We start from the raw sequence: 27,144 nt of genomic DNA on the forward strand, positions 1-27,144 counted from the left end.
TATTTCTCCCGGCAATCTTGATTCCAGCTTGTGCTTCTTCCAGCCCAGCGTTTCTCATGATGTACTCTGCATAGAAGTTAAATAAGCAGGGTGACAATATACAGCCTTGACGTACTCCTTTTCCTATTTGGAACCAGTCTGTTGTTCCATGTCCAGTTCTAACTGTTGCTTCCTGACCTGCATACAGGTCAAATAAGTTCAATAAGTTTAAATGGAAAGTTCTGCGAAATGTCAGAGAGATGAAAGTGCCAAAGTGATAAATTATACAAGCCTTGGCTATAGTTTAGTATTAAAAGGGCTTCTTAATGTTCAAACTTTGGTATTCAGGAAGTTACTCTTTTTTTTGAGGCTGTATGAACAAAGACACATACATTACCATAAAAAAGGATATTGAGTATGGTGAGAGTCATCATGCAATGATTCCTCAGTTGACATGAGCAACTGCAGCCTAGAGATTATATTTCAACTTCATATCTTCCAACTTAGAAATTTACCTGATGCTATCCAATAGATGTTTAATGACAGTCAAATGAATTATTGAGTCAATAACATAAGAGGTGTGAAAGAAGAACTAAAGATTGTCATGGAATGAAACATGCAAGCCTGCTGAACACGAGCAGCCAGTCTAGTACCTGGCATATTAGTCAGTGCTATTAATGAATCCAGCAGCTCTGTGAGCCTCCTTTGAGCTAGACCTCTGAATCTATACCCCACATCAACCGGTAACTTTTTTGGCCACTAGAATGGGGCTTTAACAACTTATAACTGCTCTTCTAGTTTCTCTGATGCTTCCACAGTCTTTGAGAAGAGATGGAGAGAGGAACTTAGGGGAAGCAAGGGCTCAGCTGTATCAATGCTGGTTCTAATTCTGCAGTCACAGCTCCAAGGGGGGTTTGTGCCCTTGCCTCCCTCCTGGTCTTGGGAAGAGAGGAAACCACCACATTTCCTCCATGCAGTGGATGAGAGCTAGTTTATCATTAAAGGAAAACCAGCAGAGAAAACCCCTCAACTGTTGGCAGTCCAGGAGACGTGTACATTGCTATAGCAGGCTCTGCTGAGAGGCAGGTTGGGGGAAGGCCCTTGTGAGCCTGGGGACTGCCTGGCCTTGAGTTCCTGCTTGTGAACTGTGTGAGACCAGGCAAGTTACTTAATGGTATTTCTGTTCCTTCGTCTATAAAATGTGGCCAATAAGTGTCTATTGCACAATGCTTGCATGGAGAGCAAATGAGCCAGTATGTGTGTGTGTGTGTGTGTATTTAGCCACTTTATTTATACACTCACAGTGGCTAAAAGAGTGCCTGGCACTTATTAGGCACTGGTGTGTTGGCTGTTATCATTATTACCTTAAGGCAACTATTTATATAATGGGGAAGAGCAATGAAATAGGATTTAGGATGTAAGCCCCCTATGAAGTAGAAAAGAGCTGGTAATGGGGAAGAGGGCAATGTGGATGTGTAGGTTCACCATGGTTCTCGGTGGCACTTGGCATGGCCTTAATGGTGCAGACTGGTGTTAAGCAAGATTGCTGCCCTGGGGAGGATAGCAGAGCATGTGCTGGGGCCGGGGAAAGGGAGAAATTCAAGATCAGGGAGAAGGGTGTTTCCTCACAATTGCTGCTTGGTGCTGACTTTCTAAATAGGCCTGGTCAGCGGTTGGATAGGAAAAAGGCTGGTGAGTTTCCAGATGTGTGACAGGAAGAGGAGGAAAGAAAGTAATGACCCAGCAACCTGATGTTAGGATCATGACAGGGACATGAACTGTGCTAAAAAAAAGCCCAAAAAGCCCACAAAATAATAATAAACAGTCCAGCACCATGTGTCCTCAATCGTGGATCACAAACCACATTTCTGTTCAAACGAGTCTTTAGGAGAAGATGCTGAGAATTAAGACATGGAAAACTCCACGGCCAACATGATCCCCTTAGAATTTTTTTAAAGCTGCCTTTCTCCAATTGAACCATATCTACACAGCACAAATAAGGGAGAAATGTTGTAATTACCTGGTTTGCTTGATCAATTCAGACAGCCACACTGGATTACTCATTTTTATATGATTACTTGATCCAAAAAATCCACTCAGAGGGTTGAATGTTCTATTTGAGCTGTCTAACTTGATCAGATAAATCCAGTCCAATGAAATTTCTGTTGGTATTTCATCCAGTCCTGATAATCAATTATTTTCTACATCTTGAGTTGAAAATAGCCGTACAATCAAAGGCAATTAAAACACTCTGAGATGGTTTAGTGATAATATAAAGTATATTTATCTTTGTATAATGATTATAATAAGAATCTGTGATTATATTTGACATACACCAGATATCCTGTCCTCTACATGCATATGCATGCCTGTGAGTGCGCATGCTCACTAGTGTCTGACTCTGGCACCACATGGACTGTAGCCTGCCAGGCTCCTCTGTCCATGGAATTCTCCAGGCAAGACTGTTGTAGTGGGATGCCATTTCCTCCTCAAGGGATCTTCCTGACCCAGAGATCAAACCCGTGTCTCTTCCTTCTCTGGTATTGGCAGATGGATCCTTTACACACTGCACCACCTGAGCTGACCCTACATGCACAAAGTTCATCAGATCCATCTAGAAAGAAATCTTTCCTCCTTGCTCAGTCATTTTTCTGGCATGCCCTTGATCTGGTCTGCTGATGGGACCATGAGTGTTGCAGAACAGTGGCCAGGGCAATGGCTTATAACCTATTAAAGTATTTTCTATACTCCCTTTTTTTTCTTCTTGAACATCTTCCTTTCTCTCTCTTCTTTTTCTTTTCTCTGTACTTCTCTCTATTTCCCTGATTTACCTACAGCTCTCATGAACCTAGTTATGGTTGCCCGGAGGCTGTAAGTTGGGGCTGAGTTGGGGTGTGTGTGTGTGTGTGTGTGTGTGTGTGTGTGTGTGTATGCGCGCGCGCGCACGCATGCTCAGTTGTGTCTGACTTTGTGACCCCATGGACTTGTAGCCCTCCAGGTTCCTCTGTCCATGGAATTTTCCAGGCAAGAATACTGGAGTGGGTTGCCATTTCCTACACCAGGGCATATTCCCAACCCAGGGATCAAACTCATGTCTCCTGTGTCTCCTGCATTGGCAGGCAGATTCTTTACCACTGAGCCACCTGGGCTGACATTCAAAGACAGTGGAAAACATCCAGTGGCCTACAGGTATGGCTTACACACAAGCTCTAGGAAAAACTATACAGGGGCCAATTTATCTCTGAAGCACTGCTACCTCTTCATATCCTTTCCCTTCTAGGATGCCTCATTTTAGGTTTTCTAGGTAGCCTGAGATTTTATTTTGCCCTATTTCCACAATTCCTCCTAACTTTAGCCCATCCAAACCCATCCTTTTCCTGAAGTACATTGCTTAGATCATTTCTTCTTTTCTGTTACTTCATAAAAACAGCTCTTGCCTCAGTGTAAATATTTTATCTAAGAGGAAAGCAAACTGATTTTTTAAATGAATCAGTATACTTTCAAAATACATCCACTTCACTGCACCTCCTTTTTCATAGACAGCATCATCTTCTTTGTGGGCTATTTCAGTAACCTTCTGACTGATCTCTCTGCTCCTGTTTTTGTTTCCCTGTGATTGTTCTTTTTGCAACCACCAGAGTGATTTTTTTGTTGAGTGGTCATTCTTTTACTTAGAGTCCTTCTTGGCTCCTCATTTTATTCAGAATAAAAGCCAACACCCTTATCTGAAATGGCCACAGCTCTGATCAGGCTCCTCGCTGACTTCTAAGTTGAACCTTCTGATCCAGGTACACTGCCTTCCTGCCCTCTGAGGATGCAGCAGACAGGTCCTGGGTCTTCCCTGCTTCCCTTTGCTGACTTTTTTCCTCAGCAGTCCCCGTGGCTCATCCCCTCACATCCTTTATGTCCTTTCTCAAATATATTTTCAGAGAGACTTCCCCCCAAATCCTAATTACATTTGCCACCTCCTCAACATACTCTGTCTTCCTGTGCTTCATTTTTCTTTACCATCAGCAGTACATTGTACTTTCTATTTAGTTATGTTGTTCAGTGTCTTATCTGTCACTACTAGAATGTAAGTTTTGGAGGGCAGAAATTCTATCTTCCTCAGTGTTCTCCCTACCATATCCCTGGTGCACAGAAAAGTATTTGACACTTCCTAAGTACTTACCATACTACAATTTTCCTATTAGCTGTAGTAATCCAATTTGTTGATAGCTAGTTCTTATGAGATAAGGCATTGTCTTTCTAGGTTAACACTTCCTGGTAGCTCAGAGGTTAAAGCATCTGCCTCCAATGCAGGAGACCCGGGTTCGATCCCTGGGTTGGGAAGATTCCCTGGAGAAGGAAATGGTAACCCACTCCAGTATTCTTGCCTGGAGAATCCCATGGACGGAGGAGCCTGGTAGGCTACAGTCCATGGGGTCACAAAGAGTCAGACATGACTGAGCGACTTCAGAGGAAGAAGAAGAACTTACTAAATATTTGTTGAATGAGCAACTATATACTTGATTTACAAATGCCTCAACATGTAAACAGCTGAGGATATGGGAATTTTTAGAGGAGTTTATTGATATTTTGAGGATATATTTTTCTAGACATGCTGAGAAATAATCACCTTCTTAATCTAATAGCAAGGCATCAAATGGAAGAATGAATGGCTGTGTCTTTTTAAAAAATTTTATTGAAGTACAGTTGATTTACAGTGTTGTGTTAATTTCGTCTGCACAGCAAAGTGACTCATTTTTTTATGTATGTGCATATATATGTCTTCTTTTTCATATTCTTCATCATGGTTTATCACAGGATATTGAATGTAGTTCCCTGTACCATACAGTAGGATCTTGTTTATCCATACCATATATACTAGTCTGCATCTGCTAATCCCAAATTCCCAATCCTTCTCACCCCTCCTCTCCATCCTTGGCAACTACAAGTCTGTTCTCTATGTCTGTGAGTCTATTTCTCTTTTGTAGATATGTTCATTTGTATCATTTTAGATTCTATGTATAAATGATCTTTTTCTGAATTTCAACTCATTTTTTTTTCCTCCGCTGCCTGGGCCTGCAAGAGTAAAGAATAGCAGTTTGTTCTCTTAGTTTTAAATGATTACCCAATCTGAAGTCAGTTTGATTACTCTGTATTTTATAGTTATATCCTCATATCTTGAATCTCTCATAGACATATACCATAGACATAATCCATAGACATGGATTAATGTTGATTTTTACAGGAAAATTAAAATGAATGAATACATAATTTGTAGACCTGGTAACACGTATGTATGCAACTGTGTACACCCCTCAATTAAAGCTTTGCCTGTGTTCACGATCTTCACTTCTGCCCATTTGAAGAAACACACGCTTGCACAGCTTGAAGCATTTAACATCTTTCAAGTTAAGCTTTGGCACTTCATAGAGTGTAAGCCGTGCCTAGTTAATCATAGGAACTGAAATTCTTACTTTCTGCCCTTTAAAGCCAAAACCTATTTAAGATTATCTTTTCTTTTTTCACATTGTCTCATCAAAGCAAAACTTGCAGAGCATGAAACAATGTGGTTAGGGCAGTGGATTTGAAAAAAAAAAACAAAACACAACAGAATCTAGAAAACGGCAACATTTTCCTGTGGCTGTGTAATGGCAAAGTCAAACCAAGCTGCCATCTGTCTGGATTCCTGTGTGAGAATTCAAAAGGAGGGTCTGAACAGCTGGGAAGCCTGCTTGATCAGGGACCAGCCCTGAAAAGGGAAACAGCCGGAGTCCTCACCATTGGCCTATTTTTTTCCCCAGTGTGAACAGACCCACAGGAGGAGCTGTGTATTTTGGATATTAGGTTGTTTGTTACCTGGGAACCCATGAGGAATTTCTCAGGCCTCCCCAAACTTCCTGCCTCCATTGGTAGGCTCTGTAGTCTGATTCTCTTCATCAGCTCTCCAAACTTTTTTGATACTAATTCCATTCCAAGGCCTCAGTTCTGTCTCCAACTCTACCCAGTTCACTCCTGCTTCTGTGCAGGGTAAGTTGTTCCCCCTTGCCCATATTCACCCTCTGCTCCTCCTTTTCCCCCAACTTTAGCCATTTTTAAAATAAATTTTTAATTTTAACCTTCTCTGAGATACCTTTTCTGGAGAAGCCAATCCACATGACCTCTCTCTTCTAATTTGTCAGTCATTCACACTGTAATTGAGAGCTTCCCTTGTATCAGATCCTGCTGGAAGTGATAGGGAAACAAAGGTGAGTGAGAATTCAGCAACTTGCAATGGATAATGAACAAAGATAGAAACTAACAGATTGTTCTGGGAGTGCTTAAGAGATGTCCTGGTTCTGCCTGGTAGCTCTTATTTAGCTTTATCCAGATTCACCACTTTCAACATTGTGTTACATTTGCTTTCCTCCTCTCTTTCTGTCTTTCTTGTTGCTTTTTCGGAACCACTTGCAGTCATTCAGTTGCTACCTCCTGTCTGACCTTTGCCACCCCATGGAGTACAGCAGGCTTCCCTGTCCTTCACTATCTCCTGGAGTTTGCTCAAACTAATATCCATTGAGTTGGTGATACCATCCAACCACTTGTGAGTAGGTTGACATATCATTGCCTTGTACTCTTTAGTACTCTTGTGTGTTACCTAAGAACAAAGATATTTCCCCTATAGCCACATTAAAATGATCAGATTTAGGAAATGTAAAACTGATGTATACTCCTACGCTTTGCTCTTTTCACTTCATATGTTCTGGAATTTAATCTCCTGTTGCTTCACTGAAGTTTCCTGGATTCTCTTTTTGCAGCTATACATTCCTATGTTACTGCATTGTGTGCTTGTAACAGTATATTTAACCAGTCTCCGATGTTTGAACTTTGAGGTTGTTTCCAATATTTTGCAATTATAAATAATGAGGCAATGAATAATCTCTTGCATATATCTTCATATTGTTCTGGGAAAATACCAGGAAGTGGGAATACTGCATCAGAAGACAAATACATATACAGTTTTGTTAAATATTGCCAAATCCATACCCCTTCAGAAGTGTTGTGACATTTTGTCTTCCCATCAGCAACTTCTGGGTGGATCTTACTGATACTGTATTATAAGCTTTTGAAGTTATGCCAATGCAATAGCTGAGAAAAGTTATCTCATTCAGTTTTAATGTGCGTGTCTCTTCCTATGAATAAAATGAAACATCTATCATACATTTAAGGGCCACTTTTTGGCTTATCATATTTTTATGTCTTTGCCCTTTTCCATGGCATTTATAAAATATTTTTTCCTCAATTTTTGTTTTATATATGAATAGTATTAGCATTTTTCTGATATTTGTTACAGTTTTTTCCTATTTTCATTTGTCTTTGATTTTCCTAAAGATTTTTTTCCTATTCACAATTTTAAAAAATGTATGGTCAGATTTATCAATCTTTTATTCTATCTGGACTTTGAGTCATATAAAGTTTTCCTCTATACCAAGGTTAATAATGAAGAATTCACCCCTGTTTTCTTCTGGAACATTTATGGTTTCATTTATTACATTTAAATCTCTGATTTGGAGTTTATTCTTGATTATGGTATGAGGACTAAATGTAGTTTTATCTTTTTCTAAACGACTATCCACTTGTTCTAGCACAATTTTTTAAAAGGTCATCTTTGCTCCACTGATTGGACATAGTACCCTTCACATAACAAATTTTCATACATATACAATAAAAGAGCAGGAGAAAATCTATTTCTAGACATTATCGTCTACTTGAGTGGTCTGTTATTCATGCACCAGTACCATACTCAACTGATTATAAAGCTATTTTATTTAATTCATAGTTATTAGCCACATGTAGCATTTAATTTTAAATTTACTATGGTTAAATAAGATTAAAAATCCAGTTCTTGAGTTGCACTGGCTACATTTTTGAGTGCTCATTTAGCCATACACAACTGGTGGCTACGACGTTGGACAGTGCAGGTGCAGGAGATTTCCATCATCACAGAAAATTCTACTGGACAGCTGTTGTTGAAGAAGCTTTGTAGTATGTTCTAACGTTTGGTATGGCTAGTTCTCGCTCATCTCTTCTCCTTTTAAATGTTTTCCTGGCTATTTTTATGTGCTTCTTTCTCTCATATGACTTTTATTGTCATCTTGCCTAGCTTAAGTAAAAAGCCCAGGGATATTATTTTAGGATAACATTTAATTTATAAATTAACTTTGGAGGAACTTGATACAATTGATGATATTGAGATGTACTGTGTAAGAACAAAGGAGAGCCTTCCATTTGTTTATGTCTGTTTTTGGTCCTTTACAAGTGTTTTATCATTTTCCTCACATCAGTTTTACATATAACTTGTAAGTTCATTTTTTAATATTTCATTCATTTTTATGTGAATATTCTAAATGGAAGTTTTCCATTATATCCTTTATCTAGTTATCTGTGTACAAGAAGAATTTTGCTGTCTGCATGTTTATTTTATATTGTTATGTGACTAATTCTTTTATTGTTTTAGTTAGTTTTATTATCCTTTTTCCAGCTACACTCATGTTATTATTCAATCATTTTCCCCAATTTTTATGTCTCTCACTGTTTTCTCTTATCTAATTGCATTAGCTAATACTTCTAGTACCATTGTTAAATAGTGTAGAAATAGTGGGTACCCTTACCTTTTTCTTCTCCTTGATAGCAATACTTATAGTTTCTTCTTTTTTTCTTTTTTGCTTTTCCTTTTAAGCAGTATATTGGGTTTAGGAAAGAGGCATGTACATTTTTTCATGTTAAGGAAATAGCCAACCAATCCTGTTTTACTAGGAATGGATGTTGAATATTATTAGAGGCTTTTTTGGCATCTATGGAGAAAAACAATTCTCCTTAGATCTATTAATTTGATAAATTAAATTACTTTATTTCTTAATTTTGAACGGTTTTAACACTTCTGATATAAATACCGTAGATTGGTTATGGTGGATTGTTTTCTTTAATATGGTGTTGGAGTCAGTAAAATTTTCATTTATTATTTTTGCTTTGATATTGATAAGCATATTGGTCTGTGATTTTCATTTTTGCATTGTTAGGTTTAGCTATTGGCATTACATTTATTTCATAAAAATAATTCAGAAGTTTTATTTTCCATGCTTTGAAATAATTTATGTAGTATTGAGACTCTGGTTGTCAACAGTTATGTAACTCTAAATTTTGCCATATTTTTAAGCTAACAAGTTATTAGCTTGCTGTTGTCTCGTGGATACTAGTAGAAGACATGAGATTCCTGGGTCAGAGACAAAGGTCTTAACTGGTAAAAGCAGAAGCTAGAGTTTCATTTTTCCACCAGTCCCAGTAAGTCCCACAGGGCAATGCTGGGGGAGCCAGGTGGACGCCTGCCAACGCAGTAGGTTGCATTGTAGGAGACCAACACTTTCAGTAGATACGCTTTTCTCTTATTTGTAGAAAGTTTTTGTTTTTATTATTATTATTCTTAAATGATGGTATGGTCCATGGATTTGTTACTCTCTGTTGCTATTTTCCATTTCAGACACTTTTCCCTGGACTGTTTTTATGTTTTCTTTGTTTTATTTTCATTTTCTTGTACTTTTTTGTTTTGTTTTTCTTTAGTGCTCCTTATTACATCTTCCTTCAAATTCCATTCAGATATCCGTTTGGTACCTTGCAATGTATTCTCAGTTTCTGAAGTCATTTTATCTTTTACCTTAATATCGTCTAGGGAACCAGGCAACTGACATTACATTTTCCCTGCTGTTTTTGTTGATTTTTCCATTAGTTTTTATATTTCTGACTCAAGTCTCTAAATGGTTATTTGAGTTTATTTAACTCAGCTTGGAGAGCTATGATACAGTGATTCATGTTTTGTTGCTTGCTTTAGAAATTTTTATCCAGTAAAATAATTTGATTCAAACTTTCTGGGTTATTCCAACAGTAGCTTTGTATGCAATTTGACTGCTTTTTTTGTACTCATAGCAATGTTATAGATTGACATCCTGGTTCAGTAGCAACCTTTCTCTCAGAATAGTGAAGCATAATTTCTTTAATGGATGACATTGTTGGTGGCAGGAATGGGTAGAGATTGGCATGTTTTGTGATTCTTTTTTGTTTCTGTAGGCTCCTTGAAAACTGAAAGTTAGTAGCTCAGTCGTGTCCAACTCTTTGTGACCCCGTGGACTGTAGCCCACCAGGCTTCTCTGTCTATGGAATTATCCAGGCAAGAATACTGGAGAGGGTTGCTGTTTCCTTCTCCAGGGGATCTTCCCAACCCAGGGATTGAACCCGGGTCTCCTGCATTGCAGGTAGATTCTTTACCATTTGAGCCACCAAGGAAGCTCTGTAATACTCCTCTTATTTCCCTCTTTTCCTCTTACAGCTACTTGTATGAAGGTATCCTTCTGTCTTTGCCTCTTTATCCCCTACAAGCTCTCCATCTCCGGTACTGCCTTCTCAGGGCCTTGCTCACTTTCAAGAAGCCTTCCTATACCTGTTGCTGCTGCTGCTAAGTTGCTTCAGTCGTGTCCGACTCTGTGTGACCCCATAGACAGCAGCCCACCAGGCTCCCCCATCCCTGAGATTCTCCAGGCAAGAACACTGGAGTGGGTTGCCATTTCCTTCTCCAATGCATGAAGGTGAAAAGTGAAAGTGAAGTTGCTCAGTCGTGTCCGACTCTTAGTGACTCCATGGACTGCAGCCCACCAGCCTCCTCCATCCATGGGATTTTCCAGGCAAGAGTACTGGAGTGGGGTGCCATTGCCTTCTCTGATACCTGTTGCTATAAACTGTCAAACCAGATCTATAGTTTAGGGCATACTGATAGTCTTTCTTTTTATAGCAATGATTTTTTTCTATGTTTTACCTTTGTTACCAACTGCTTCCTCTCTTCTTTTCTACAGCCTCTTAAAACTCCCTGCTGCCAGTGTTTGCATACACAGGCTGGCAGCCATGGTGGGCAATTCCCGTGGGTGTCCTGTTGGCAATTCAGTTTTATTTCTCTTTTTACAAGGATTTGAAATTCATGGTCTTTATCATCTCCTGATATGGCGGAAAGCATGAATCGTGTATGGTTTTATTTTATGCTCCTTAGTTTGATCTTAGGAATTTTGAGGAGAGTTTGTGCAACGATTTGGATTTAGGATGCTGCCATTATCCTGTGAAATCTCTTTAAAGTGAGAAGTGAGTTTTTGATAAATTTTGATTACCCCATACCAACTGCCATGATGGAAGAAAAGGAAAACAACCAAACTGGCCATGGATGATGTAGGAAAACTTATGTCATTGGTTAATAAATATTGACCGAGTACCTGCAATGTATTAGGCGCTGAAGCTAGACTAATTAGCTAAACAGACGAGATCTGTGCTCTCATTAGCTTACATTCTACTGGGAGAATGGTTACAAAATAAATACACAGTGTGATGCTAAGAAGTGTTAAGGACTATAAAAATTATAGCATCATAGGGGATAAAGAGTAGGCAATGGCATGATATTTAGTTTAGCAAGGCTGTCTCTGAGGAGAGGACTTTTCTCTAAAGACTTGAAGGAAGGGAGTAAGCAAGTCGTGCAAATATTTTTAGGGAAAATAATTTTAGAAAAGACAGTATGTGTATAGGCCCTGAGGCAGGAACAAACTTAATGTGTTTGAGGAAGGGAGGAGCATAAGGACGATCGGACCTGAGATTGTAAGAGGAAATATATTACAAAATAAAGTCAGAGAAGCAGGCAGGAGCTAGGTCATGTATTATCTTGCAGGCCATAATAAGCTTTTGGACTTTGTTGATGATGGGAAGCCAATGTAGGCATTTAGGCAGAAAAGTAATGGGATCTGATATACATATTAAAGGGATAACTCAGACTTCTGTGTCCAGCATATACTAAGGGAAAGAAGAAAAGCAGGAAGATGAGTTTCTGTGGTGTTGCCCCTGTACAGCCCTAATGACTGGACCTCTTAACTTTGTCTTGACACAAAATCACTATCTTTTGACACAGTTATTAAAACTGGATATTTGCCTTTCTCCTCCCATGCCTGTACACAAACTCTGCTGATGTGTGCAATTTTCCAGTCTTTCTGTATTACATCTGTGGGTTCCCTGCTGCTGCTGCTGCTAAGTCACTTCAGTCGTGTCCAACTCTGTGTGACCCCATAGACGGCAGCCCACCAGACTCCCCTGTCCCTGGGATTCTCCAGGCAAGAACACTGGAGTGGGTTGCCATTTCCTTCTCCAATGCATGAAAGTGAAAAGTGAAAGTGAAGTCACTCAGTCGTGTCCGACTCCTAGTGACCCCGTGGACTGTAGCCTACCAGGCTCCTCCGTCCATGGGATTTTCCAGGCAAGAGTACTGGAGTGGGTTGCCATTGCCTCCCTATAGGATCATTAAAGTGTCCTGACTCTCTGTTCTTGTTAATGTGAACTTGTTGCTTTCCCAAAGATACCTCTAAAGTTAACACTTGTGAACATTTCCTGATCCAGGGTTCCTTATTACTGTGTTCCCATCGACCAATATCTCGTGTTCTCTCAGCTGTGTCTTTTGATATCAGCACTTTCTTCTGGCCCTGATTTCTGTCACTCATCAGGCTCTGCTTAGTGACTTCACCAGATCAGTGGCCTTTGTCTGTCCTCCCCCACCTTCCCATCGTTCCTCTCATCTCTTTTGGCTTCATCTGTACACCTGTCTTCTTGCCTCCTGTGACCAGCCATATCATCTATAGATAGTAAGGACTATCATCTAGTAATTCACTCAGTGAATACATATTGAACATAAATTAAATGTACAACTTGAATTAGATCCTGCGATATCTAGACTCACAATCTCTGTCCTGAGTTTTCAAGTCTAGTGGGAGTTGCAAACAAAGGAATGTCTCTTAATGAGAGGAGTACTGTGTGCAGTAATGAAGCCAAAAACAGATTCCAAGAGGAGATGATATTTATCTGAAATCTGAAAGCTGAAAATGATGACCAGAGAGGAAAAATAGATATAGAAGCAAGACCCTTTGAGGTAGTGTGTATAAGTGGCTCAACAGCATGAGAAAACCATAATATGCATGAAGAACTTAGAAAGTCAATGTGATAGGGTGAGAGGTGTGAAGGATGAAGTGATAAAGTATTTCCATGACTGGTTCTTACTGTTGTCATTGTTTTCATCGAATAAATCAATAGCCGAAACGGTTTTTGTTTTTACCTTCTGTCACTTTGGGTTTCATCTGTGGAACCTCTAGAGCCCTTGGCTTGACTTGAAGTCATGGATTGCCATGCAGGTATCTCTCCAAGCCTCTTTTCAAGACATAAATCAATAATTGCTCCTTGTGAAGAAAAATCTTTTGTTCTCTTTTGTTAGGAACTGCTTCATAAACCTCAGACATATTAGTTTATTTTATCCAAACTCTCTACTTGAACAGGCAGAACCTAAGTTAGAGTCCCTAGAGGCCGCATTGGACATCGGTTGGTTATTTGTGGCAGTAGGGGTGCATGAGCAAGTTACTCAAGTAGCTTCAAGGATGGAACCAAAACTAAAAGCCAGGAAGATAGTGTAAGGGATCAACCTTAGGAGGCAAAGCAGAGGGGCAGAACCCACCAGTTTAACCAAGAATAAGGCATTTAGATATGAAGCAAGTCAGTACTAGACTAGGATGAGGGATTTGGACAAAAGAGTGGGAGTAGATCCTGGACATAGTCCATGAAATGTTGGAGGCGCCCCAGGGACATTTTTATAGGGTACATATGGTCTCAGCTGTGAGTGAGGAAGGAGCTATTAAGGGCTAAGCTAGTCCTTAAGGAGGTCTCAGTCTTCTTGGGGTAAACATATGTGAGAACGAAAAAATTACAACGCAACCTGAGAAGTTCTATAAAGCATGTGCCAAGTGGGAGCAAGTTTTAGGGTTTTAATGAAGACTTCATAGGAGTGCCATTTGAAAGGTTGGCAGAGGTTGGATGATTGGACAAAGGTAAGGAAAGCCTAAGAAGGGTGTATAACACGGGCCAGGGCTTATGTACAAAAGAGCAGGTAGTGCATTAGAGAATCAGCAGCTAGACTGTAGGACTATCACTGATGTGAAGTATGCCAAAAGCATGTTAGGATATCTTAGTTACAAACTAATAAAGTTGGTGTAATCCTGGGGCAGGAACAGCTAGGATTTAGGAAATTACCCTTACCATTATCTTCACAAGTCTCAGTTGGTGCTATCTGAATTAGAACCAATACACTAGAGAATCTGACCTATTGGAGAGAACACAGCAGAACCCTAGTCTTGGGGCAGCAGGACAAGTTCCAGACCCGAACAGTCAAATCCTCCCAAAAGGATAACTGGCTTGTGTGGGGTCAGTTCTAAGCCCAAGCAGGGCTATATCTTTGCAGTGAAAAATCCTTAGGACCTATGGCTGAATAGGGCCTGAATAGGCTGTTGCTATATTAATTAGAGTCTGTTATTTCATCATAAGAAATCTGGGCTTTATCCTTTGGGTAACTGGGAATCTTTAAAGAATTTTGAGAGGTGACCAAACATAATATTTATTTTTGGAAGATGACTCTGGTGGTGATATGGAAGGCCTGGAAACTTGGAGTCCTAGCTGGAGGCTTTTCTCTCTTACTATAAGCTATGCAGTAATGGTTGGAATTGAGTTAGTGATGGTGGGGGGTGGAAATAGGGGATTCTTTATGAATTATTTGTTCTTAAAAAATGTGGCTTAGGGCTTTTTGGAAAGGTAATCATATTCATATGTATTCCTTTATAGATACATTCAGTTTCAGGTATAAATGGAGAGATGTATTTCTTATATGCATATCTATCTTTCTTTTAACCCTTATTAAATCTTCTGTTTACTGTGTGATACACTAGACTACCATTAGTGTCTTTTTTGTTGTTGTTTTTGAATGTAAGACTTGGCTTAGATATTTCTTTCCTGATATGATATTGAACCTTAAGCTATCAGTCCTTTTTTTTTTTTTTTTTCTTAGCTTGAATTAAATCAGATAATGTATTTGGAATGAGGGATAAAGTAGGTAACTGTATAAAGATCCTCGTCCCCTGGGTAAGAGCAAAGAGGCTAGTTATGCTCCCAGAGAGGGAGACTAAGATTACTGAGAATAAAGATTTTTGACTACTTCAAAGTCTTGACCAAGTAGTACAATAAGGGGAAAAAAAGTTTTCACTAGAAGCGAAGTGTAAGAAAACTGGGTTTCATGAGATGATTTGGAAAGTTTTCATTAAGTGCACATGCAGAGATTCCAATAGCAAGTGATAATGGACTCCTAGAAGCTCTTCACATGCATTGTATTTGTACTAGATAATTCACACGAGAGAGCGGCAATGAGCTAAGCCCAGTATTAATTTCAAGCCACCTCCCTTTTTGTTTAAAGGAAACTCATGCTGCTTTATAGAATTTTCAGATTCAACTGGATTTTGCCTACTTCTTTGATTGGCATCCATCCCAAATGACAGGTGGCTTTATCTAAACTAATATAGCCTTTTCTTTGTTTTCTTTCTTTCTCCCTCCATCCCTCCCTCCCTTCCTTCTTTCCCCTCTTCCTCCCCTTTCTTTCTATGTTTTTATTTATGGATCATACTTGTTTGCTGGTTAATATAAGATAATTTTGGTAATCTTGTCACTTTTGACATCTTTTTCCCCCTTTTTGTTATAGATACACATTATTAATTTTAACATTGGCTTTCTATTTCCAGCCTCTTCTCCTTCCTCCCAAGAATTAAAAATTTTAGTATACTCTCAAAATAAGAAAAAAAATCTGTATACTTTCAAAGGTGAAGTGTCAGCCTAAACTGTATCTACATGGAGGCTCTGACTCAACCATTTCTATCAAAATTCATTTCATTGCCCATATAAAACCAGAAAATGCTACTCTCTCAATTTGTCCCACCACAGGGAGCTCAACCCAGTGGCTCTGTGACAAACTAGAGGGGTGGGGTGGGGTGGACGATGGGAGGAAGGTTCAAGAGGGAGGGGACATATGTACACCCGTGACTGGTTCTTGTTTCTTGTTTATGTTTGGCAGAAACCAGCTCAATATTGTAAAGCAATTAACCCCCAATAAAAAATTTAAAAAAAGAAACCCATCTCTACGGGTGAGAAAAATAGTCCAAGTGAAACTAAAATGTTCCAATCACTGATTTGAAGCAGCCAGGATGCTTAGAGGAGCACCCAGGGATTTTTATCAAGATAGGCAACAGAAAGCAAAAAAGCACTTCAGAGTGTTTTGGGATGCAAAAAGTTAATCATTGTAATGGCCTAGCTGGTACAGGGGCATCAGCTACCCCAAAACTTTGGAACGCCACGTCTACATGAGTGTAGTTCCCTGCAATGTAATCCCACTTTCCGAAGGAGAATCCTTTCCTGCTGGGAACAAACGTGGAATTCGGTTTCTAGAAATCAAAGGCACCTGGGGAAGATTTTGGTCTGGACCTGAGAGCCAGTGAGTGTGATGCCTCCATTTCTCAGAGTGGGCTGTGGCAGAGCTGTTAATAGCAGCCTCCTGCATCTCCAGCTTCCTTACACTGGCAGACACATCAGCTTCCTGGGTGGGCCGGTTGGGAGTGTGATTCTGGGAGTCATTCCTGGAATCTCGCCTAAAGTCTGTTTCCTTGGCCTCCCGATGATTCTGTGAGCCACCCAAAGCTCGTAATAAAACCCTTTCTGCTTCAAGTAAGTAGAGTGGATTCTGTTATCACAACTAAGAATATTAGTGTATCTGATAATTGCTCTTGTAGGATTGACAACACCGGCAGCCAGTTTCAACTGGGAGCAAACCAAATTGTATAATAACAAGAGCATAGCCATGAAGGGAAACGTTTTTAAAGGAGACTGAGCTAGCTACTTTTGACTGTATTAATTTAATCTTATATGACCAACAATATAATTTGGGGATAAATGATGATGCCTTTAATTACTTTCACACAAAATAGGGCCTCTAATGTGGTTTAGAATACTCATCTTGGAAATCTTTTACTGTAGGGATATTCAAGCATTAGAATTTTGATAGCAGTGTATTATTTTTTGATATGGTAATTTCTGATTGATACTGCTTCTTTAACATATTGATTAAAGCCTGAGATAGTATAAATTTTGTGTAGAGATTAAAATATTCTTTGGGCTTCATAAAACTCCAAAACAACCCAAACAAATGTTTTGTTCCATCCTAGACCTCCTAAATCTGATATTCTGAGATTAATGCTGAGGACTTCGAACTTTTAACAAAGTGACAAGTTCATTCTTAAGTATACTAAGGTTCTTGGACCAATGTTTTAGAACATCGAGAGAAAATTCCTGTTAGAGAACTCTAATAAATCTTCGTTAATTAAAATGGTTAAAATTTATTAATAAATTCACCACCTGGTTTTCAGTTCAGTAACTTTCACTCTTAAATGCTGCATATCAAAAAGATGTTGTTCTTCTCTCAGGGATGAAATTGTAATAGCTTTTCCAACTATCTTTTAGAAGTCACAGCCTATAGCTTAAAAAATGTTTAAGACAAACAAAAGTTCAGCTTTTACTCAGTCATTTTTCCCTATCCTCTTTTTGAGCCTTTTCCTGGTCAATACAATAGGAAAAATCATCCAAAGGGATCTAGACTGATTTATAATTGTCTTACATTTAATTTAACATTTATTGAACACTTGGTGTGTAAAAGTCATGGTGCTAAGTTCTAGATATGAAAAGAATAAATGAAAAGTGAAATAAATAAAATAAAGGAGGAAGCTATTGTCGAGAAAGGCAGATGGACACAAGGACACGCAGATTTGATGCAGTGTATTAAGGGCTGTGACGAGGTCTGCATATGATGTTAAGGAGCAAAGACTAATGACTCTCATACTTGGCCACACACTGGAATCACTTGGGATGCTTAAAAAGAAAACATACCTGATGCCTGAATCCTACTTCCAGAATGTCTGATGTGTTGCCCTGAGATGTGTGGCCTGGCCATCAGGATTTTTAAAATCTCCCTGTGGATTCTAACGTGCAGCTCAGTTGAGAATCAAGGTTCACAGTAGGCTCCTGGAGACAAGTATATAAAGCAAGTGTCAGAATTTATATCAATCCATAGCACAGATCTAGCAAGATAAACCATTCATTGAATTTATTGTTTACCAGATTAACCAAGCTACATCAACTAAAGATTAAAGCTATAAGGAAGTTATCCATCCAAATGCCTTTACAGTGTACAAAGCAGTTTCACATACTGGATCTCATTTGACTTTCTTAACAACACCATGGGGAGTGAAAGAACATTGGAGGGGCTGTTTTCAGAAACATGATGGGGAAGTTGCTGTGCACGTGAGGGAGTGCTGCTACCTAGATTTCACTGTGCAAGATTGGGCTTTTGTCCAGCAGCATTGTTAGTCTTAGGATAAGTCAAGAAATTCAAGTTAAAATACTTTGGACTTGAATCAAATAAAAAGTAGAGACATCTGGAAAAGAGAGTGATGCAAGGCTATATACTTGGGTGGAGGTCAAAGGAAAGGCAAGGGGTTCAGTGGCCAAAAAGCAAGCAAAAGGGGTTGATGGGCCATGCTACCATGACTCCGCAGTAACAGAGAGCACTTGGGAAAATCAGCAGGTCATGTTGAAAACAACACATTCTGAGAAATGATGACAGATCCATTTATTTGCAACTTGGATTTAACTCATAAAAATGAATAGGGGAGGCTGCTGAAAGAAGTCATCCTACAGGAAGAACCCTCCAAAACTGCAAACTCAGACTGGACTTATCAGAGTACATGCTCTTAGTTTAAAGATAAATTAAAACATCTAGAATCCAACTGTCAGTATATGCACTTTATGTCATGTAACCTCACTGTTCATGGCTGGGAAGTATATTTTTTCTTCAACAGAGTATGGATTAGCTTTGTTTAGTATAACTTGTTTGTGTCATAAAATAATCAGGCTCCTTTAAAAAATATTAGGCTGCAGAGTCATGCTAAGTCATTCACCCAGGGACAGCCGGAATTACCTAATTAGAAGCAGATGGTGCAAGGGTGGTGCCCAGTGCTTTTTAGCCGCACACCCTTCCGAATTCATGTGGAGAAGGATGGTTCATAAAAATTGGGACAATCCTATATGTCAGGAAAACAAAATAGTTGGGACTAGAAAATAATTATTTTTTAAATAATTCTCCCTGCAGCCTATATGGAGAGAGAAAAATGAAAGCCATGACCCCTTCCTTCTTAACTGCAGTAACTTGTTTAAAATGCATTGCTTCTGTGAAATTTCTTCCCTGACTCCAGCCTGCCCTCCTGCCAATCACTCCATCTCCCCAGTCTTGCAAAGGTTGGGTTTGGTGACTCTTCTCTGCTGCTGTAATGCCCTATATTTAATACTCTCAGTGTTTAACACTTTAAATTGTGGTTGTGTTTTTTGTCTCCTCAGCAATTGAACTTATCTGATATGACAATTTATAAGAAACATAATTTAGTAATTGTTGGATGAATAGTTCAGAATTTGCTTCTCCTTTGTGTTAGTCACTCGGACTCTTTGAGACCCCCAGGATGCATGAAGTCCTCTGTTCATGGAATTTTCCAGGCAAGAATACTGGAATGGGTTGTCATTTTCTCCTCCAGGAGATCTTTGTGACCCAGGAATTGAACCCAGTTCTCCTGTGTCTCTTGCATTACAGGCAGATTCTTCCACCACTGCTTTTCCTAGTAGAAAACTAAATGTAACCCTCAGGAAGGCAGAGACTGTTTGTTTACCATCTAGCCCTGTGCCTCTTCTGATCCTGCATATAATAGGCCCTTGAAAAAAATCTAATGGGTAGAAGAATGAGTGAATGAATGAATGACCTGAATGAGCTATCTGGGGATAGGGACTGGATCTTATTTCTCTCTGTTCCCAGCACTTAATGGTCTTCAATGTCCGGTACTAAGAAGGTACTGTTTTCAAGGGCAAAGCAGTTAACATAAAGGTGAGGGATTGCTCCATCTGCTTGATTATAAAACAGTTTTACTGGATAATGCAGTTTTACTTGGAGAAATCATGACAAGGGCTTTGAAATAATAACGAATATATCTGAGTCTCTTTCATAGCTTCTGTTTTTTCCCCACATTCTCTGTCAATTTTGTGTTTATTCTCTATTTTAAAAAGTCTTATTGTGTTAGCATGTATGCCTAAACTATCTTTTTAAAATACACACACAGACACACACATGGGCTTCCCTGGTAGCTCAGCTGGTAAAGAATCTGCTTGCAGTGTAGGAGACCCTGGTTGAATTCCTGAGTTGGAAAGTCCCCTGGAGAAGGGAAAGGCTACCCATTCCAGTATTCTGGCCTGGAAAATTCCATGGACTATATAGTCCATGGAGTCACAAAGAGTCGGACACGACTGAGCGACTTTCTCTTTCACTCATGTATATATATAAACAGTGAAAACAGTGGCAGACTTCATTTTTTTGGGCTCCAAAATTACTGCAGATGGTGACTGTAGCCATGAAATTAAAAGACACTTACTCCTTAGAAGAAAAGTTATGACCAACCTAGACAGCACATTAAAAAGCAGAGACATTACCTTGCCAACACAGGTACATCTAGTTAAGGCTATGGTTTTTCCAGGAGTCATGTATGGATGTGAGGAAAGGAAAGGAAAGTGAAGTCACTCATTCATGTCCAACTCTTTGCGACCCCATGGACCATAACCTACCAGGCTCCTCTGTCCATGTGATTTTCCAGGCAAGAGTATTGAAATGGGTTGCCATTTCCTTCTCCAGGGGATCTTCCCGACCCGGGGATTGAACCCCAGTCTCCTGCATTGCAGGCAGACGCTTTACCATCTGAGTCACCAGGGAAGCCAATGGATGTGAGAGTTGGACTATAAAGAAAGCTGAGCACCGAAGAATTGATGCTTTTGAACTGTGGTGTTGGAGAAGACTCTTGAGAGTCCCTTGGACTGCAAGGAGATCCAGCCAGTCCATCCTAAAGGAAATCAGTCCTGAATATTCATTGGAAGGACTGATGCTGAAGCTGAAACTCCAATACTTTGGCCATCTGATGCAAAGCACTGACTCATTGGAAAAGACCCTGATGTTGGGAAAGATTGAAAGGAGGAGGAGAAGGGGACAACAGAGGATGAGATGGTTGGATGTCATCACCAACTCAATGGAGATGAATTTGAGTAAACTCCAGGAGTTAGTGATGGACAGGGAGGCCTGGCGTGGTGCAGCCCATAGGGTCGCAAAGAGTAGCACACAACTGAGCGACTGAACTGAACTGACTGATACTTTATTAGCCTGTTTTACAGTTTACAAGTGATACTCTATTGTATGTGGTGTTCTGGGCCTTGTTTTTGTATCCAGTATTATTCTTCTATAATTCATCTATGTTATTACATATAGTAATAGTTCTTTCAGAGGCTTCCCAGGTTGGTCAGTGGTAGAGAATCCACCTGAGATGCAGGAGACATAGGTTCGATCCCTCTCGGGAAGATCTGAAGAAGGAAATGGCAGCCCACTTCAGTATTCTTGCATGGGAAATCTCATGGACAGAGGAGCCTGGAGGGCTATAGTCTGTGGGGTCTAAAAGTGTCAAAAATGATTGAGAGACAGAGCACACATAGTTCTTCCATTTTCACTGTTATGTGATGTTCAAATATGTGACTACACTGTAATTTTATATCTATTTTTCTTTTGGACACTAGATTGTTTTCAGTTTTCTAATATCATAAAGAGTGCTTCTATAAACACTTTTTCAGTCACCTGGTATTTAAGAGCAGGAGATACATCTAAGAGTAGAATCCTTGGGTTGTGGAGTATGCAGTGCTCAACTTTGGAAGATGATGCTGAACAAGTTACTGACTTACAATCCCCAGAGCATTTTATATGGCTACTCTCCAACACTTGGTATGATCACACTTGCTAATCTGTACACATTTATTGGATACGTGTGTGCATGTGCACTTAATTGCTCAGTTGTGTCTGACTCTTTGTGACCGCATAGACTGTAGCCCACTAGGCTCCTCCGTTCATGGGAATTCTTCAGGCAAGAATACCGGAGTGGGTTGCCAAGTCCTCCTCCAGGGAATCTTCCAACCCAGGGATCGAACCCAGGTCTCTCACATTGCAGGCAGATTCTTTACTGTCTTAGCCACCAAAGATTTCTGATTGTGGTGTCAATAGTTATTTCCCTGATCCCTAATGAGGTTAAGCACCTTTACATATATTTAGCCATTTCTTACCTGTGAAACATATGTTCATATCAGTTTTTCTTTTAACTTTCTAGTTCTTTATTTTTATTATTAATTTATAGGAGTTCTCTATGGGTTTTGGATTCCAGTTCTTTGTTGAGAAAAGAGTATGTGTTGCAAATATTTTCTTTCAGTTTGTGACTTTTTTTTGTTATTCTGTGATATCTTTTGATAAACATGTGTTCATTGTTTTAATGTAGTTAATTTTATTATATTACTTTTAAGATTAGTGAATTTGTATTGTATATTAAAAGGCTGTCTTAACTAAATCATAAAAATATTATCCTATATTTTCAACCAAATGCTTTGCTTTTTACATTAAATTTTTCACCTACCTAGAGTTGTTTTTCATTTTTTTTCTTTGTGGATAATGATTTGTGATAGATTTATTGGAAAGCCCCACCTTTCTCTGTTGACCTGCTGTACATGTGTCGCTCATATATCAATGTTGCATAAATATTGAGGTCCCATCTTTCTATTCTTTATTGTCAGATTTGTCTCTCTTTGCCTATGTGTCCTACTTCACAGTTTTATAGAAATATTTCTAAATATCTAATGCAGAAATTTGCTTACTTTCTACTTTTGTTTCAGAACATCTTGGTTATTCTACCACATAAACCTTAGACTTAGCTTGTCAAATTTCACTTGACTTCAGTCTATATTTGGCAAGAAGTAATATTTTTATAGTTTCAAATCTTCTTATCCCCAAACTGGTGTTTCTCCAACATCTTTAAAATATGTTTTTAATAGATTTCTATCATTTTCTCCACACAGATCTTACATATCTTGTATTAGGTCATTCTCAGGTGTCGTATGGTTTTCATTGCTGTTATGAAAACTGTCGCCTTTTCAAATTATACTTCCTAACTCTTGAGAATATGTACAAATAAAATTGATTTTTTTGTTTATTGATTTCCTTCTTAGCTCTCTTCCTAAGTTCTCAAGATTTCTAATAATTTGTTTTGGTTCTTTGAGATATTGAAAGATTACAATTACATCATTTAAAAGTCATGATAGGTTTTTTTTCTTGTTAATCAGTATGCATTTCTTTGAATTTTGTTTTTTTATCATGTGCTGGTAGGACTTCCAGGAAAATGTTGAATAAAAGCTGTGATGTAGGAAAAAGGAAATTTTCCCAATGCTTTCTCACACTGAATCATCTCTTGTTTTGGGGAGACACATTTTCTAAGATGAAGGAGTCATTTTCCATTCTTGTTTGGTAAGAGGCATTATAACGAATATGGGTTTTTATGAATAACTTTTATAAGTTTTCTTCGTGAAGTAATATGTTAATTGTTCAGTCATATCTGACTCTTTGCAACCCTGTTGATTGTAGCCTGCCAGATTCCCCTGTCCATGGAATTCTCGAGGCAAGACTACTGGAATGGGTAGCCATTCGCTTCTCCAGGGGATCTTTCTGACCCAGGGATCGAACCTGGGTCTCCTGCATTGCAAGCAAATATTTTACCATATGAGGCACCAGGCAAGCTCAAAGAAGATATGATATGATATATCTTCTACGTAGAAGATATATCTTCATAGAAGATATAATATATTGTATTTCAATTTTTTATTTGATGAATGGCGTGCATTGATTTCTGATACAAACTATTTTGCAAGTTTGCAATAAGGCTCAGCTTGGTTACAGGTGATTGTGTATGCTGCTGAATTCAGTTTGGTAGTTTGGTAGTTTTGTTGTTGTTGTTGTTTTTTCCAGAAGTTTAAATCTCTTTGTGAGTGAGAAAAAAATCATAGCTGTCTTGTCTATTGTGTTTGCTGTGCTTTGGGTACCAGGGAAATTCTGGACTCATAGAATGAGTTGGAAAATAGTTCCTATTTTCCTATATTCTAAAGGAACTGTGATACAGTACAGGGACCTGCTTCTTAGAAGTCTGTTAAATCATCTGAATTTGGTACTTTTCTTTGCAGGAGGAATTTCAGCTCGATTCAATTACTTTAATATGTGCTGAACTTTATTGACTCTAGATTCATTTCTTGAATCCATTTGGTAAGGTATTAATTTTTAGGAATTAATTTCTTTTATCTAAAATTTTTAATTTATCAGCTTTTCAGTGTTGATTTTGTCTTCTTGTTTTTAAAATCCCTATTACTTTGTATATATCCATGTTTTCACTTCTAAAAATTGTGTGAGAGTTTTCTTTCCTTAGTATCAGAAGTCTACTTTATTATTTCAAGTAACGATATTTTAGTTTATCCTATTGTTTTTTTCTTAATTGGACAGTTACGTCACTACTTTTCGACTTTATTTCTGAAATAAGCATTTTAAGGCTATAACTTTCCCTCAAAATGCCCATTTTATTGCATCTCATGTTTTGATATTTACATTTTTTTTCATTTCTAAATATTTCTTAATTTCTTCATGAATTCTGTTTTGAATGAATTATTTTTAAATGCACGTCAAAAATTACAGATACCTGGGATTTTTAAAATATCTTTTATTTCCTGAGTTTTAATTTAATAGAATTGGAATTGAGGTCACAGAATGCATTTCATTTGATATTAATGCCTTGAAACATTTTGAATCTTGTTTTACAGGCCATTGGTGTGCCCCATATTCCATTCTGTTCCTATTTGAAGGAGTTATAAGATGGGAGACAGGCCCACCTTCCACTCTAGAAACACAAGGGGTCTGTATTAACTTTTTAGTCTGTAGATATGGATACATGTTTTTGGCTTAACTAGTAAGATTCTCTTGCCTGTGGCTTTGAATAAGACAGGAGTAGGATCAGTTAGAGACTTTTCCTAGCCAACATGAGTTGTTAAGAGGTCTTTGGTGTGGCATTAAGAATCTAGTAGCAATAGAATCTGGGGAAGGCAATGGCAACCCAGTCCAGTACTCTTGCCTGGAAATCCCATGAACGGAGGAGCATGGTAGACCGAAGTCCATGGGGTTGCTAAGAGTCAGACACAAGTGAGCGACTTCACTCTCACTTTTCACTTTCCTGCATTGGAGAAGGAAATGGCAACCCACTCCAGCATTCTTGCCTAGAGAATCCCAGGGACAGGGGAGCCTGGTGGGCTGCCGTCTATGGGGTTGCAGAGAGTCAGACATGACTGAAGCGACTTAGCAGCAGCAGCAGCAACAGAATCAGTTTCTGTGTCCTAAACAGACTATGATGTATAAACATCTTCCCTTGGTTTTCTGCCAGAGCCTTGCTTTCTACTCTTTCAGTTGGTTTTCTAAGTTATTGGTATCTTGCTGAATAAATTTCTTTTCTGTTTAATTTAGCCAAAGTCAGTTTCTACTTACTTAAAACTGAAAACCCTGACAAATGTAAAAAGGTAATACTTCTGAGGGAATGACAGTATATTAATTTCTATTTTTAGTTTACTTAATCTTAGAACTCTTTCTTCAGTAGGCATTATTTATTTTCCTCATTTAACAGATAAAGAAGCTGGGGCTTCAGGAGTTTAAATGTTATGCCCTAAAGCCACAGAGCTTGTTAATGGTGGAACCAGATGCAAGCCAGCTTCTTGATCAGCTCCTCTTAACCATTATATATAATCAGCTGATAATTTTTAAGCCTTTTCACCCTGACTGTAATAGCCTATAAGCTGAAAGAATCAATACAGATTGCCAAAGAATAGGTAAAGGTACTGGGAGGTCAGAGACTAGATTCTGCAAATATTCATGCATTCTAAAATTTTAATTGGGGAAAAGTACTTCTCCTAGGCTTTTAAGAAATACATGGTATTTCTTTAAAAAAAAAAAAAAAAAAACACCACTTTTTAAAAACTGGTTTTCTCCTAGCCACCTAGCCTACCTCCGCCCCAACTCTGCAGATTTGCCACACGTGCCTTGGCAACATAAACAAGCATCACACACAGGCACCAATGACAACATCCTTCATCATCTCCCTGGCCTAACAGAGGGGTCCTTTTAGGTCATGGACCACTTTCCTTCCTGTAGGTTTACTGAGACTTTGTGTGTTCATGCTCATTAAGTAACTTCTAGCAATCTTGGCTAAATAACTTGGCAAAAGACTGAACTCATAGTCAGTCAGTATTGCTTCATAACACACACATGCAGACCTCATGATATATGTGACAGTTGACTCACTTAAATCACCCAATTAATTTTTTGTAGTCTTGTGTAAATATAATAAAGTAGCTATAGAAATGAAAGATGTTTTCAAGTTTAATCTGACTCCCCTGAACTCATGGAGTCAGAGTTAACTTATATTTCAGTTTAGGTGATTTTACAGAAAGTTATTTTAAAGACAAAATATTCTTAGAAGATTGAAGTTGTTTCTGCCTCCATTTTTCTTAATTGCTTTCATGAAAAGCCTACTGATTTTATAATCTATTAATTTGCAGTGGAAAAAAAAACTGTACTCTTGTTGATGTAAAAAGTTTACTCTACCAATAATGCATATATATATAATAGATGTATATTAACCTCATCTTTAATATGTTTGTTGCCGAATTACACATTACTGGCATTTGTAGTTATTTCTTGGCTTTTCCCACAGTAGAATACTTCAGTGCTTTAAGTGATCCATTCAAATTTAAGTGAAGTAAAGCAGTGAGGATATTTTGACAAGAAGCAATTTAGGTAAGTGTTAATTATTCGTATTCTTCTGTCTTGCTATCAATAGAGACATTGACCAAGCTATAGCAATTTAAGCTCTATCAGAAGAGCAACAAGGGTCCCACAAGTGGTAGCCAGGTGCCAAAATCAAATTAAACTCTTATGTTTCAACAGGGATTCATTTTTTGAGAGTACAATGACAATAGAAAGTCAAGGGAGAAGTGCTAATTTCAGCTGCCCTGTACCAGTTGAAATATCTTGGTAAAAATACTCGTGTTTGCCACATGACATAAAGAGCCATGAAAATTTGGCAAATGAAGTATAAATCTGTATAAACAAAGTGAGAAATATCACAGGAGTGATCTAGGGAAATGCATTTTGAGAGGAAAACCAAGAATTCCTCATTCTGACTGTTATTCCCTCAGACAGAAGAGATTGCTCCCTGGATTTGTCTATAGATAAGTATA

General features: G+C 38.6%; 1 long non-coding RNA gene across 1 annotated transcript in view; it reads left to right on the plus strand.

Annotated features, from left to right (window-relative positions):
• The window catches only part of LOC104998203, a 69,439-nt gene extending 42,745 nt beyond the window's left edge, over positions 1 to 26,694 (plus strand). Inside the window, exon 5 of the long non-coding RNA XR_826422.1 lies at positions 26,619 to 26,694. This is a non-coding gene — a long non-coding RNA (uncharacterized LOC104998203). The remainder of the gene's footprint in view (positions 1 to 26,618) is intronic.
• The last annotated feature ends 450 nt before the right edge of the window (positions 26,695 to 27,144 follow it).

The sequence above is a fragment of the Bison bison genome, unplaced genomic scaffold, assembly GCF_000754665.1.
Source record: "Bison bison bison isolate TAMUID 2011002044 unplaced genomic scaffold, Bison_UMD1.0 scf7180017864325, whole genome shotgun sequence".
NCBI lineage: Eukaryota > Metazoa > Chordata > Mammalia > Artiodactyla > Bovidae > Bison > Bison bison.